This window comes from Patagioenas fasciata, chromosome 13 (assembly GCF_037038585.1).
Source record: "Patagioenas fasciata isolate bPatFas1 chromosome 13, bPatFas1.hap1, whole genome shotgun sequence".
Lineage (NCBI taxonomy): Eukaryota > Metazoa > Chordata > Aves > Columbiformes > Columbidae > Patagioenas > Patagioenas fasciata.
The window spans coordinates 18021137-18032285 of record NC_092532.1 but is presented as its reverse complement, the minus strand read 5'-3'; the positions used below and the strand labels follow the sequence as shown (position 1 = coordinate 18032285).

Below are 11149 nucleotides of genomic sequence, written 5' to 3'. Positions count from 1 at the left end.
CACTCGGTCCTACCTGTGCAACCAGTCACTGCAGCCAGTAAGTATTCTTCCTCCAGCTTCCTTGGCACTGCTAACAGCTGCAAGTTTAATGCACACATGTAAACTGTTAAGGGTGTGCATTCTTCTGCTTCCCACAGCTGCACAGCTCCCATGTGAGTCATGTACATTCACCTAGTTAAGATGAAAAAAATCTTGATATTGTTCTTAGCAGTTACAGTGATGCTGAAGAACAGAGCCTAAGATTTGCCAGAAGGAGGTACCTGTGTTTTTGTTGTTCCTGCCTCCAGTTAAGCTCAACATTTTTGTGTAGACAAGCTTTTAACTTCTTTGTGGTTTTGAAGTCTATTTAGCATGGTGAGTTTGATTTCATACAACTGCAGTCCTGTTGAAAAGATGAAGGGCAGAATCAATCACAGCTTTGGAGTCATCATAGCGTTTAAGCAGTGATTTAACCAGCTTCTTGCTTCAACCAGGGTGGCACTCAAAACTAGTAAAAGCTTCAAGAAGAAATGCAGAGTGGACACCTATCCCAAGCACAGAAAAGAGCTGCGATGCTCACTAATGTTGCCTGCTTGCAACACCCAGCCTGTGGGTGGTTACTGAAACTGAAAACTCATAATTCCACATCTGATCCATTCACGCCCCGGAAAACAGTAAATTCTGATATGCATTAGAAAGCCAAAACCTGATTGTGTATGAAAAAAATCTGTTAAAAGTACAATTCAAGATTTTGTGGGTAATTCTACAATCAGTGAAATGAAAGGAAGACTTGGTACTAAGCTTAACTATGCATTTGAGGAATAAGAAGCCACATTTCCCTGCATTTTAATTTGAATAGCAAAATAAAGGAAAGCAGCAAGAGATAATTATGTGTGGAATCAACACTTTTAAGAAGTAATCTTAAAAAAGGAGATACAAGTTTGACTTGAGAATTCAGTGGCAGATCTGCATTATTTCACCAGGTTACTAATACAGTTGATTTGGTTAGTTTATGTCATATTGAATTGTGTTTGTAGAGCTGATTAACAGAGGACAGTGCAGAAGGTAGTCTTTTCTAGCAAATGGCCCCAGAACCATTTTATAGTTATAAAATCACTATAGCTCAAAGAGAGAAAGAAAAAAAAGGATTGGTTTAAATCATGTACGAGAAGTATGTTAATGGTCATTCTGTGTCCACCACAGAATAGCAAGCTGTCCTTGCTTGCCATTTTCTAATGTCCACCAATAGAGTAAGTCTTCAAAGCTCTTTGTTCAAGTCCTATCCACTCAAACACTGGGAACAGGTGACAACCTGCTTGCCCTGTTTCATTTTATTTTCATTATTTAATGGCAATTTATAAGCAATTCTTAAAGGAAGATACCTTATTTTACTCCAAATTTAACATTCTAAAGGGGTTTACATTTCCATTTCCAATATATATTTAAAATATCCTGTCTAGAAATCATCCGGTACTGCTGGTATTTCATTCTACTGAACTATTGTTTTCATTTTGAGAGTCATCTTTTCCTTCCTTTTGAAATAAGACCTAGACTAAACACCAAAATTCTTTCACTGCATATTATGGCTCAGTGCTCTAAAATATAAAAACCTTGATTTAAGTATTTTTGTATTCAAAGATCATAGGCAAGTGTTCATTTGAAGGTTCAGTGGCATTTTGAAATGAGAACATCATATATAAAGATGTCAGAGATGGAGCCTCCCACAGTGAGGTTGAAAGAAAAAGAAGAACAGAATGAATAGAAGAGTTTCTGGGTTCCAAGGAATTTTAACATCTCATTACTTTAGATTACTCTACATATAATTTTCCAATATTTTGTATTATAGACATTGAATGTATTGGTTAAAATTACTTCATTCCTGACATCAATTTAGTCTTATTCATTATCTCCTCTAAATAAAACCTTTTAAATAGCTGGTTTCAGTAAGTGAGCAATTTTCTGATAGATGCAGATTCTTCAACATTTCCAAAGTGAACTCACTGTAAACGAAAACAGACTAGGAGGTAGCAGTCCCTCAGCATTTCTTAAGCAATCTGGTATTATCTGAATTTAAGTAGTATTTACTATATTTTATTGCAGTTTATAGTATATTTTATTGCATTTGAGATTTTCATAACCTTAAAATTAAAGCTCTTGATATCTAACTAAGCAATTCTGACTTTCTTTGTCTAATGACAGTGATTGTGATATTATTATCTGATATATATATATATATATATAGTGAGTGCTTTGATTAGTGTTCTTATGTGTTCCATAAACTAACAAATTGTGTGATAGAACTGTGGTTGCCTAAGGTAGGACTGGATTTTGAGCATGAGTGAAAGTATCTGTATATTTGGTCTAGTAGCTATCTTGATCTATACCCAGCAGTGAAACTGAGGTCACTAATGACCTCATCAGCCACATCTCTTAAAATTTGTGTCCATTTCAATTTCCCGCTTCTATGACGCATCTGTAATGTGGCTGTAAACAAATGAGACATCAAATGAATGTCCTATTATGTATTTTCTTTGTTGTCTCAAGTTTTAAAAAACATCCTATTAAAACATATAGCATGTGCTTCCTACCTTTGTACCGGTGTTTTATAATTGTAATACCTGTGATCTTTAGAAGTTAGAAAGCAATTTCCATGCCTTTTCTAGATATCTGAATGAAGCAAATATTAAGTCAGTATGTAAAATCTTAGAGCTGGTTACCATATAATTATATATCCGAAACACCAAATGAAAATACCAAATACATAACTACCTGCATTGTTTAAAATAAATACATCCATCATTTACTATTCAGCCCTTTCTGTATTTGAAAGAGTTTATGAAACAATTATTGTAACTCCCTGGTACAACCCTTCTTACAGTGGAATTAAATATTCCAGTTTGTTTATATCGCTATTTCTATTTCTTATGCTGTTTGGGGTTGTTTCCTAATGCTTGAGAGAAACTTTCTCTTCTCAGTTCACCAGAATACCACTCCATGTCCTTGCAAAGGAGTGCTTGGAGCTGAATGGGGGAGCAAAAGGAGGCCTTAGAGGACAGAACTACCTTCCATTTTCTTTCATATCTGTTGGGAAAAAACATTATATCCTGGGAAGGATATCAGGCAGTTTTCTTCTGTTAATATGGTGAAGCACTGGAAGAAGCTCCCTAGGAAGTATTTATGTTGTCTCATCCCAAAGAGATTTTAAGAACAGATTAAATAATGTCTGTCTAAGTGAGGAGTGGAGGTGAGACCATCCCACAGTGCAAATGTTTGAACAGAGAGGATGTCCTTAGAAATAATGGTCCTTTTGACACATATCTGGTGTCTGGTAATACATGAGAAATTTTGAGAGTTGATACTAATCCATCAATTCAAAAATATGTGGGAAGCCTTGCTCTAGATAGTCCTTCCAACTCACCATTTCAGCCACACTTTGATAGCTGCCTGGCCTGCTTCAAATATAGCTAATTTCCAGTGGCACTAGTGCAAGACACCAGACGTGCTCGTACTGAGAAGTTTGCTCCTTTAATTCACTCTCAGAGAGCAGACGCATTTTCTTGGTGGAAGCAGGGCTTGGATAGATGGGCTCTTTGCTTTCTCAGGCAAAAGGTGGGTGAAAAAAAGGGGAGCCTTTCGGCTCACGGGAAAACACACCACCCAACTGGCTCCTGAGGAAAGGGGGGATTTCATTTATTTCATTTCAGGGGAATTTCCACGCGCTGGGGAGAGGCGAATCACAGCTAAAGTGAGCACCTAGGGCAGATCTGGAGGGTTCCCTCACCAGCAGCCTCTGGTTGCCCAACTCTGCCTGCCCGTGGGGAAGATCTGTGCGCTGCACTCAGAGGATGGTGCTGGGAGCCCTGGGTAGCTCAGCAGCTCACCAGACCAGAGGGGAGAAAGGAGGGAATGAGCTGTTAAAAAGGAAACTCGCTGGAAAAGCCTGACAGCGGGAGAGAAAAATCAGATGTGAAAGAGAAATAAAGTCTGAAAGAGTGAGAATGGACTGAAATTTCTAGTAGTTCAGTCTCAAAGAATCCCACAAAATACTCACGACTTGCCACCTGAAAGCTGAGATACTCACAACAGTGTAAACCTAATGTAAAAATGCAGCCTTTCCAAACCAATAGCATTTCAAAACCTTCTTCTGTCTTGTACAGTACTTTATTCCTCTTCCTCTTCGACTAGCTTCTGAACAGTTTTACTTACTTATTATAAGCAGTGTTGCCAGTTCTTACAATTTTATCATGAACTTCGAGGTATTTGATGCTTTATTTAAACCCTCAGCTCCTGAAAGTGCAAAAAGAATTTTTTTAAAGGTAAAACAAAACTTTCTAGGTCTCATGATTATGTAGGAAGCTTGAAAGTGTGATCCCAAAAATATACCTTAATACTTAATCCCTCAACATTCAGAAGTCATCATGCGAGTATAAAGAACTCAAGTGTGCCGGGGATTTCTGTTTCTTGTTTCTTGGACTTTTTCTAATCTCATCGTTATTATGCCTGTCTTCAGGATTTTGGAAAATCCACTTCATGATCTGTCAAAGTTTGGAGCAGTGCATTTACCAAATGAAGGTTAGAATATTTCTACTACAGCTTCAAGCCCTAGTGAAAAAAGAGCACAGACACTTCTCCCTGGAAACCAACGGTAAGACATTTGGCATCTTCTGGCTAATGCTCTCCAGTATATCAAGAAAATTAAAAACCAGAAAAGACTAAAAGCCATAGAGCAATTACTTCTTAAAACTTGACATTTGATTTAGATGCCTACAGTATTTTTCACTTATACCACTTGGTAGAATCTCCTGTGTTTGGTAGAAACTTTACAAAAAGTTTGTTTGATGTTTTGAAATCTTTGGCTTATTTGGTAAATGGAAAATATGCAGATTTTGCAGAAGTGTGAAAATGAGTAGCAGAATCATCTGCCCTGATTCCATTTCCGTACTGATTCTGACAATAACTCATTTGCTTTTATTATGTCTTTCTTCCTCAACTTGCCCTTGTGACCAGGCCCATGACTGAAAACTCTGTTCCTGTGTTTGGAGAGAGCAGGAACAGAACACAGATTTTCAGCTTTCCTTTAAGCAAGTTACTTTTCTAGCTCTTTTCTTCATGAAGATAGCTTTGAAAAACCTTACTAAAACCACTTGACAAGGTTGAAAGCTTGCCTCAGATTTCCCCACCCACCCTAAAGCTTATTCAGAATGATACAGAAGCCTCCTAGGATTGGGCTTTGGGGTCTACAGGCTGCTCAAATCGAAGGCCAAATCCTCAGAGGTGCTGAGCTCCAGCTCCAGGAGTTAGTGGTGGCTTCCAGCAACATCTGCAGGTCCTACAGGGAACAAGACTTAGAGACTCTTTGCAGCTCCCAACAGGCATTTGTTCAGGGCTGATGCATTTTTATACTTAAGTTCCACTTGCAGTAGGAAGTTTTCAAAAAACTGTATGGCATGTAACAGTTAAGATCCCTTACGTATTGCTTATGATCCTTTACATACTGCTAAAGATCCTTTACATGCAGGTAAATGTTATGAAGAATCAGGGTCTTCTGCAGTCAGTTAAAGTACCCTGAGTCTGTTTGCAGTCTCAATTTGACAGTTCTCTTCCTTGAGAAGGAATGTATTTTGGGGAACGTTAAGCCTAAATTGTTTCCCAGTTTGATGTCTCCTCTCCAGCAGTAAACACAGTTTCACTTGAAGTGGTTGACTGATCCAGCACCCTTCCCCCACTCCTGTCCTTGTCACAATCACCTCTCTTAAATGCTTTATTCATTACATTTTCATTGTCTTGAATTTATGCACTGAGAAAAGTGGGCTCCTAACATTATGAATGTTGCTTTCAGTCTGCTTGGCATGTCATTTTGCTGCCACAGACAGAACTTTCCCCTCTCCCTCAGATATTTTCTTCTGAGAATCTGGATTCCAGTTTCTGTTTTCTGTTCTATATCCAAATATTCTCCATTTTATATTCCCATCTTTCAGCAAAATCTATAAAAGGTTGCTACAGGGAAGGAAAACAATTTTGTAACACATAAACCATGACAAATCTGTGATATCTCGTTCTGGTCACACACTGGTATAACTGGCAGTTCCTGGTGATATCAATAATTACCCACACTTATACAAAGCAGACTGGAGAAGCAACATGTCACTTGCTACATAGAAGCTTACGTAGCCTACACATACATATAATATGTGTGTGTGTTTGCCTATGTTTGTGTAGGTAGACATCTGTAGCTGCAAATCAAGAAGTTTACAAGAATACCCAATTTTCAATAAAAGCCTGTTTCTGAAAAATCACGTCTTGCTAATGCAAAGGTAAAGGTGATATGAATAATAATGTAATATATCTGCTTTATGTAGTGATTTTGGTGACTCTGTTTTACAGATGAAGACATAAAGTTGAAGTGAGCTGCCCAGGTTCATGCTGCAGGTAAGTGGCACAGCTTCCAACAGTCCAGTGAACTGTCTGTATAACTCTTTTGGCTCCCTTATATTTACCTTAGAAATCTTCAAACAGTAAAATGAAAGAGAAGGGGACACAAGAGGAAATTAAACCATATAAAGATAACTAGTCAGCCAACTTTTCCTTCTCAAAAACACAAAATAAAAGTTTCATTCAATCCCAACAAACCCAGATGTCACCAATTAAGAGCAAAAGTAGGAACAGATAATTCAGGCCTTTTATTGTTGTTTTTCAAGTTGCTTTTATATTGAAGCCATATACATACATATTACACAGATCAGACTAATACACATTTCCAACTTTGTCTTTCTTTGTGATAACACTCTGTTCTGTGTTTGCCAAACAAAATCTTAAATGCAAATAAAAAATTGGAATACCAAATGACTAATTCCAGTGCTAAGAAATTGAATAAACCAACAAATCGTATCCCATATTTCCAATAGTGGTGCTGTACATAAAGAAATAAACAAGGTAAGAAGAATTTCCACTCTTTTCCAATGATATTTGACACTCAAGGAGTTTACTTTTTTCAAAATACTAAGAGAAAATTAGACCAACTTTTGTGTAAAATGTTCACGTGACTGTTTGATTTACCTACTTGCAAATCTGTGTGCTCTGCTACGTAACTTAGAAAAGCAGCATACAGGGGGCATTTCAGCTATGTAGTTTTCTCTGGAAAGAGCTGGGTCTGAAAGCAAAGAAACAACGTAAAGTGTTGTAATGTTAGCTATGGTTGCGCATAATTCGTAGGCTTGGGCTGTGGAGTGGAAACTGAGCTTTACTGTAGATATATAGTCTCTGTGAACAGCACATGGGAAGAGAAGATGCTTTGTAGGACCCGCAGAAACTCCTTGGCTGCAGGAGTCATCTGGAGGAGTCCGAGGCTGGCCAGGAAAGCACTGAGCTGAGGGATGTGCCAGGCTGGTGATCCAAAGGAAAATGTATGGAGTGGGGTCGTATGTGTTATTTTTCTGTCAAATTTGTCCCACTGCATAGCAGGACCACAAGCCTTTGGGTGGAGAGACCAAGCCTCTCTTCACAGCAACAGCCTGCAGCTCAGGTTAGGCTGCAGGGTGTTGTGAAACCCTACCCTTATGCTTTAAAAACCTAATTCTCTGATAGCCATCGAGGTCCGATGGAGGTCCGTTAGAGTGAATTGTGTAACTATGGTCTTATAGAAGGGGGACTAGTTCCCGACATTCAGACATAATGAAACACACACATACACCACATGTGTGTGCTGGCATGAAGCAGCCGCTCACAGATTCTGCTCCCTGAATGGCTTTATGGAAATGTTCGTTCAGGTTCATCCCTCCTTTCCAAAAATAAACCTGGGACTGATTATAGTTTTGCACCGAAATCATATGAAACTTGTGGGTTTGTCATGAGTCCAGCGGAAACATGAGAGTTTCTTGTTGAGATTTTAAGTTCATTTGAATTTGAAATTCAGAATGAAACTTGGGGAGGGAGAGAGTGAACACACACAAATGCACAGGAAAGAATATGTTCAAACAAACCCTTATGAAATGCAGCTGCCAATGGCTTTAGAATAAATCCTCACTCAAAAAATGAAAACAAATCAAAACACATTCCTCTTTCTAAAAAGTCTGGCTCTTAACACTACCAAAAATCTCTCTTTTCTCTCTGGACAATACCATTTCTTTTTTTTTTTTTAAAAAAAAGAGCAAATTCATAATGTTTTGCCCAATTAAATGTCCTTTTAGCAGCTCTAAAAGCAGAGGGAAAGGTATGTTTTAATTAATTTATAAACAAAAGATTATTTCCTGCACTGCCAGCAAAAATCCTGTTTGCCGACAAGGTTCTGGCTTCAAACATTATCAGCAACTGGCAGGATGAGTCCTTTTATGTAAATGAACTCATTATTATTAATTTCTGCTGGTGCTGAACGATTTATGAACTGCTTTTCGAATATGGAAAAGTGGTTCATGAATCAGAGGGGAAAAAATGTTCAAAAAGTCCTGGGTCGATAAATAACAGTAGTCATTCATGAATCCCGCCCATGGTGTCTTTTATCTTCAGTAAGGGGAAGATCAAAATGATAAAATAGTAATGTGCCAACGGAAAAGGATTGAATGGGGAGAGACTGGTAACATTGTCCTCTCCAGGCCTTAATGGGCAGGGATGAATGGCGACAGATGATCCTTCACTAGCAGGCAGCGATACACTATGATTCTCCCAAGGTGAAAATGTTCTTTTTTCATACGCATGCCACACAGAGCCAGAATAAGAGGGAGCTGCTTAGCACAATCCCGCTTGTCCCCCGGCCTCCACAAACACACACAAGCTATGGTCGAAGGGTGGTGCTTTTCCGTGGTAGCTGCTTTTTGAGGAACACAGGCTTACTGTGCACAGACATTATAATTGCAAAACTCTGTGGGTATGTCCCCAGAAACCTCATCCTTCCCCCATGTCTTTTACACCTCATTACTGCTAGTCTTCCTGGAACTGGCACGTTACCTAGTTCTTCTATATGAGGGAATGCAGAACCTATTTGGCTTTAAAGGCTCTTATTTTAAGATTAACAGAGATGAAAAGTAATTCATAAAAAGTGAGAAGTCTGGCAGCTGTTCACCTTACCCCTGTTCTCTGAGCAGACCACTGGCCCTGAACAGATTGGAGTCTTCAGGATAGTACAGCATATGCAACAATTTACACTGGCCTTGTTTAATGAAGACACTGTTTTTAATCTGTATTTGAAAGATCTGGGCTGAAACTCAAAATATTGCTTGTACCAGGAGTGAATTGTGGTCATAGAAGTGGTACTTTCTCCTTCAGGAAATTTTCTAATGTGCGAGTGGTCACAAAGAAGTGGGTCAAATTTATCCTCAATGTAATTTCATTAAAATCACAGAAGTTGTGCCCAGAATGAGTCTAGCCCATTATTATTTCTATGCCAAATACAGGGCAACTCTATAAAAAAAAGGAGTAGAGATGGTGATTAATAAAAAATCAGCTCTCTAATAAGTTTTCCTTTCTACAGTTTTGATATAGGAAGAAACTACAACTGCATATCATGGTTATTTGCTCTTAAATAGCATTGTTCATCTAAGAACTTCAAAGACTTCAAGTATTAGTCAATTATAAGCTCACAACATCCTGTGAGGTATGAGGAATTCTATTAGCACTGAAGGTGAGGAAAATGAAGCAAGGAAAAGTTACATGCACAAGGTCTTAAAACTAATTTTGCAGACTGAGGAGTCAATCTAGAAGGACTGATGACTTTTCCTACAGCAGCCAATAGTCAAAATATCTTCCAGCAGAGGGAAATAAAATTACAAACTAGTAGCTGGTTTTTAACCTTATTCTCATGTATATTTCAAATTAATATCTTGTCCATTTTCTTTATTTCATATTGCCACAGGACAAAATTCTATGCTTCCAAGCTCAGCAATCAAGTTTTAATCACCTCAAAATACATCTTTCCACAATATATATTTTTCTGTCTACCAAAGACATAATGGCTGCTCCTTTTATGGGAAACCAGGATTTAATCCAGTAAGTCTATGAGAATCAATATTCTTGTGAAATGACACCATGTTAAAGTTATTTTATGTTATGTTGATGGTTAGCTAATTTTGTAATGGAGACATTTCTTCTAGAAGCAGACATAGTATAATTTAGTGGTAAAAACGTCAATCACAAGGGGTTGAACACTTATGTCAGGGCAGGAAGAGGGCAGATTTATTGATAGAAATGTATCTATATACTCTTTGTGGCACTTTGACCTGAAATATCCATTTTGGTTATAATTTTGTTTTGTGAAAATGACATCAACTGCAATCACTAATGTAAAAATGACACTGGAATGCTTTGTTCCACAGGCCTGATTTAAAAGTCTTACTGCTGTTTGTTATAGTAACAGCTTCTCAATAGCAAGCAAATTAAGGTACTCATTTAACTGCTCCTTTTTTCTGTTTGTAGGATTTTTTAATAGATGACAACCTCAGAAAAAAACACAGTGCTCTTTTTTCTACTGTTTAATATTGTTTAAATAATAAATATAGAGCATGTTTCATAATGACATTGAGGTAACCAAGAGAAGGAGGCATGGTGCTCTGGATAATACTATATGCGGACATATTCCTGTGTGGCTTTTCTTCCTACTGCCTGTTAACCACCCACCCAAAGCCATAAAAAATAACAATAGGAATGGGTAGAAGAGGATGGAATAAAACAAGTACAGAGGTTGAGAAAGAAAGAGTGACAAGGAAGGAGACAAAGAAACAGCACAGTGCAAAACATGGAGAACACAGGAATGTCTCATTTGTGACTTCAGATTTTTTTATGAAATTACAAACTCCTTATGAATTCAAGGGACTTTAATATTATTATTCCAGATTTACAATGGCGTAACTAAAACCAGAATCTGGCCAGATCATTAGGAACAATGTGAATTTTACAGAGGACCTGTGCTTTAATGTGAAATACTGGTTATTGTCTATTTTCTGCTGCACTATCGTTCCACAAAATAGTGCCTTTTACCAAATAATATCATGACTCCTTAATTACTAAAAGCTTAATTGATTTATGGGGTAATCCTGAGAAATCTTCACTTTAGTGTAGAGTGATTCTTGCCCAATTGAAAGTTTGATTTAGTATAAATAATGATGAGGTGTTTCCTCAGCTAGCACAGAATCCATTCAAGCTTTTCCATTTTCAACTCTTCCATTTACACCCATTGCATGAC

The 11149-nt window shown here is 37.8% G+C and overlaps 1 long non-coding RNA gene across 1 annotated transcript; it reads left to right on the top strand.

The window, feature by feature from the left end:
- Positions 1-4503: 4503 nt before the first annotated feature.
- LOC139829048 (uncharacterized) lies at positions 4504-9955 on the top strand. Its single transcript, XR_011741269.1, has 3 exons — positions 4504-4624; positions 6364-6408; positions 9824-9955. It is a non-coding gene; the product is annotated as an uncharacterized lncRNA (long non-coding RNA).
- The last annotated feature ends 1194 nt before the right edge of the window (positions 9956-11149 follow it).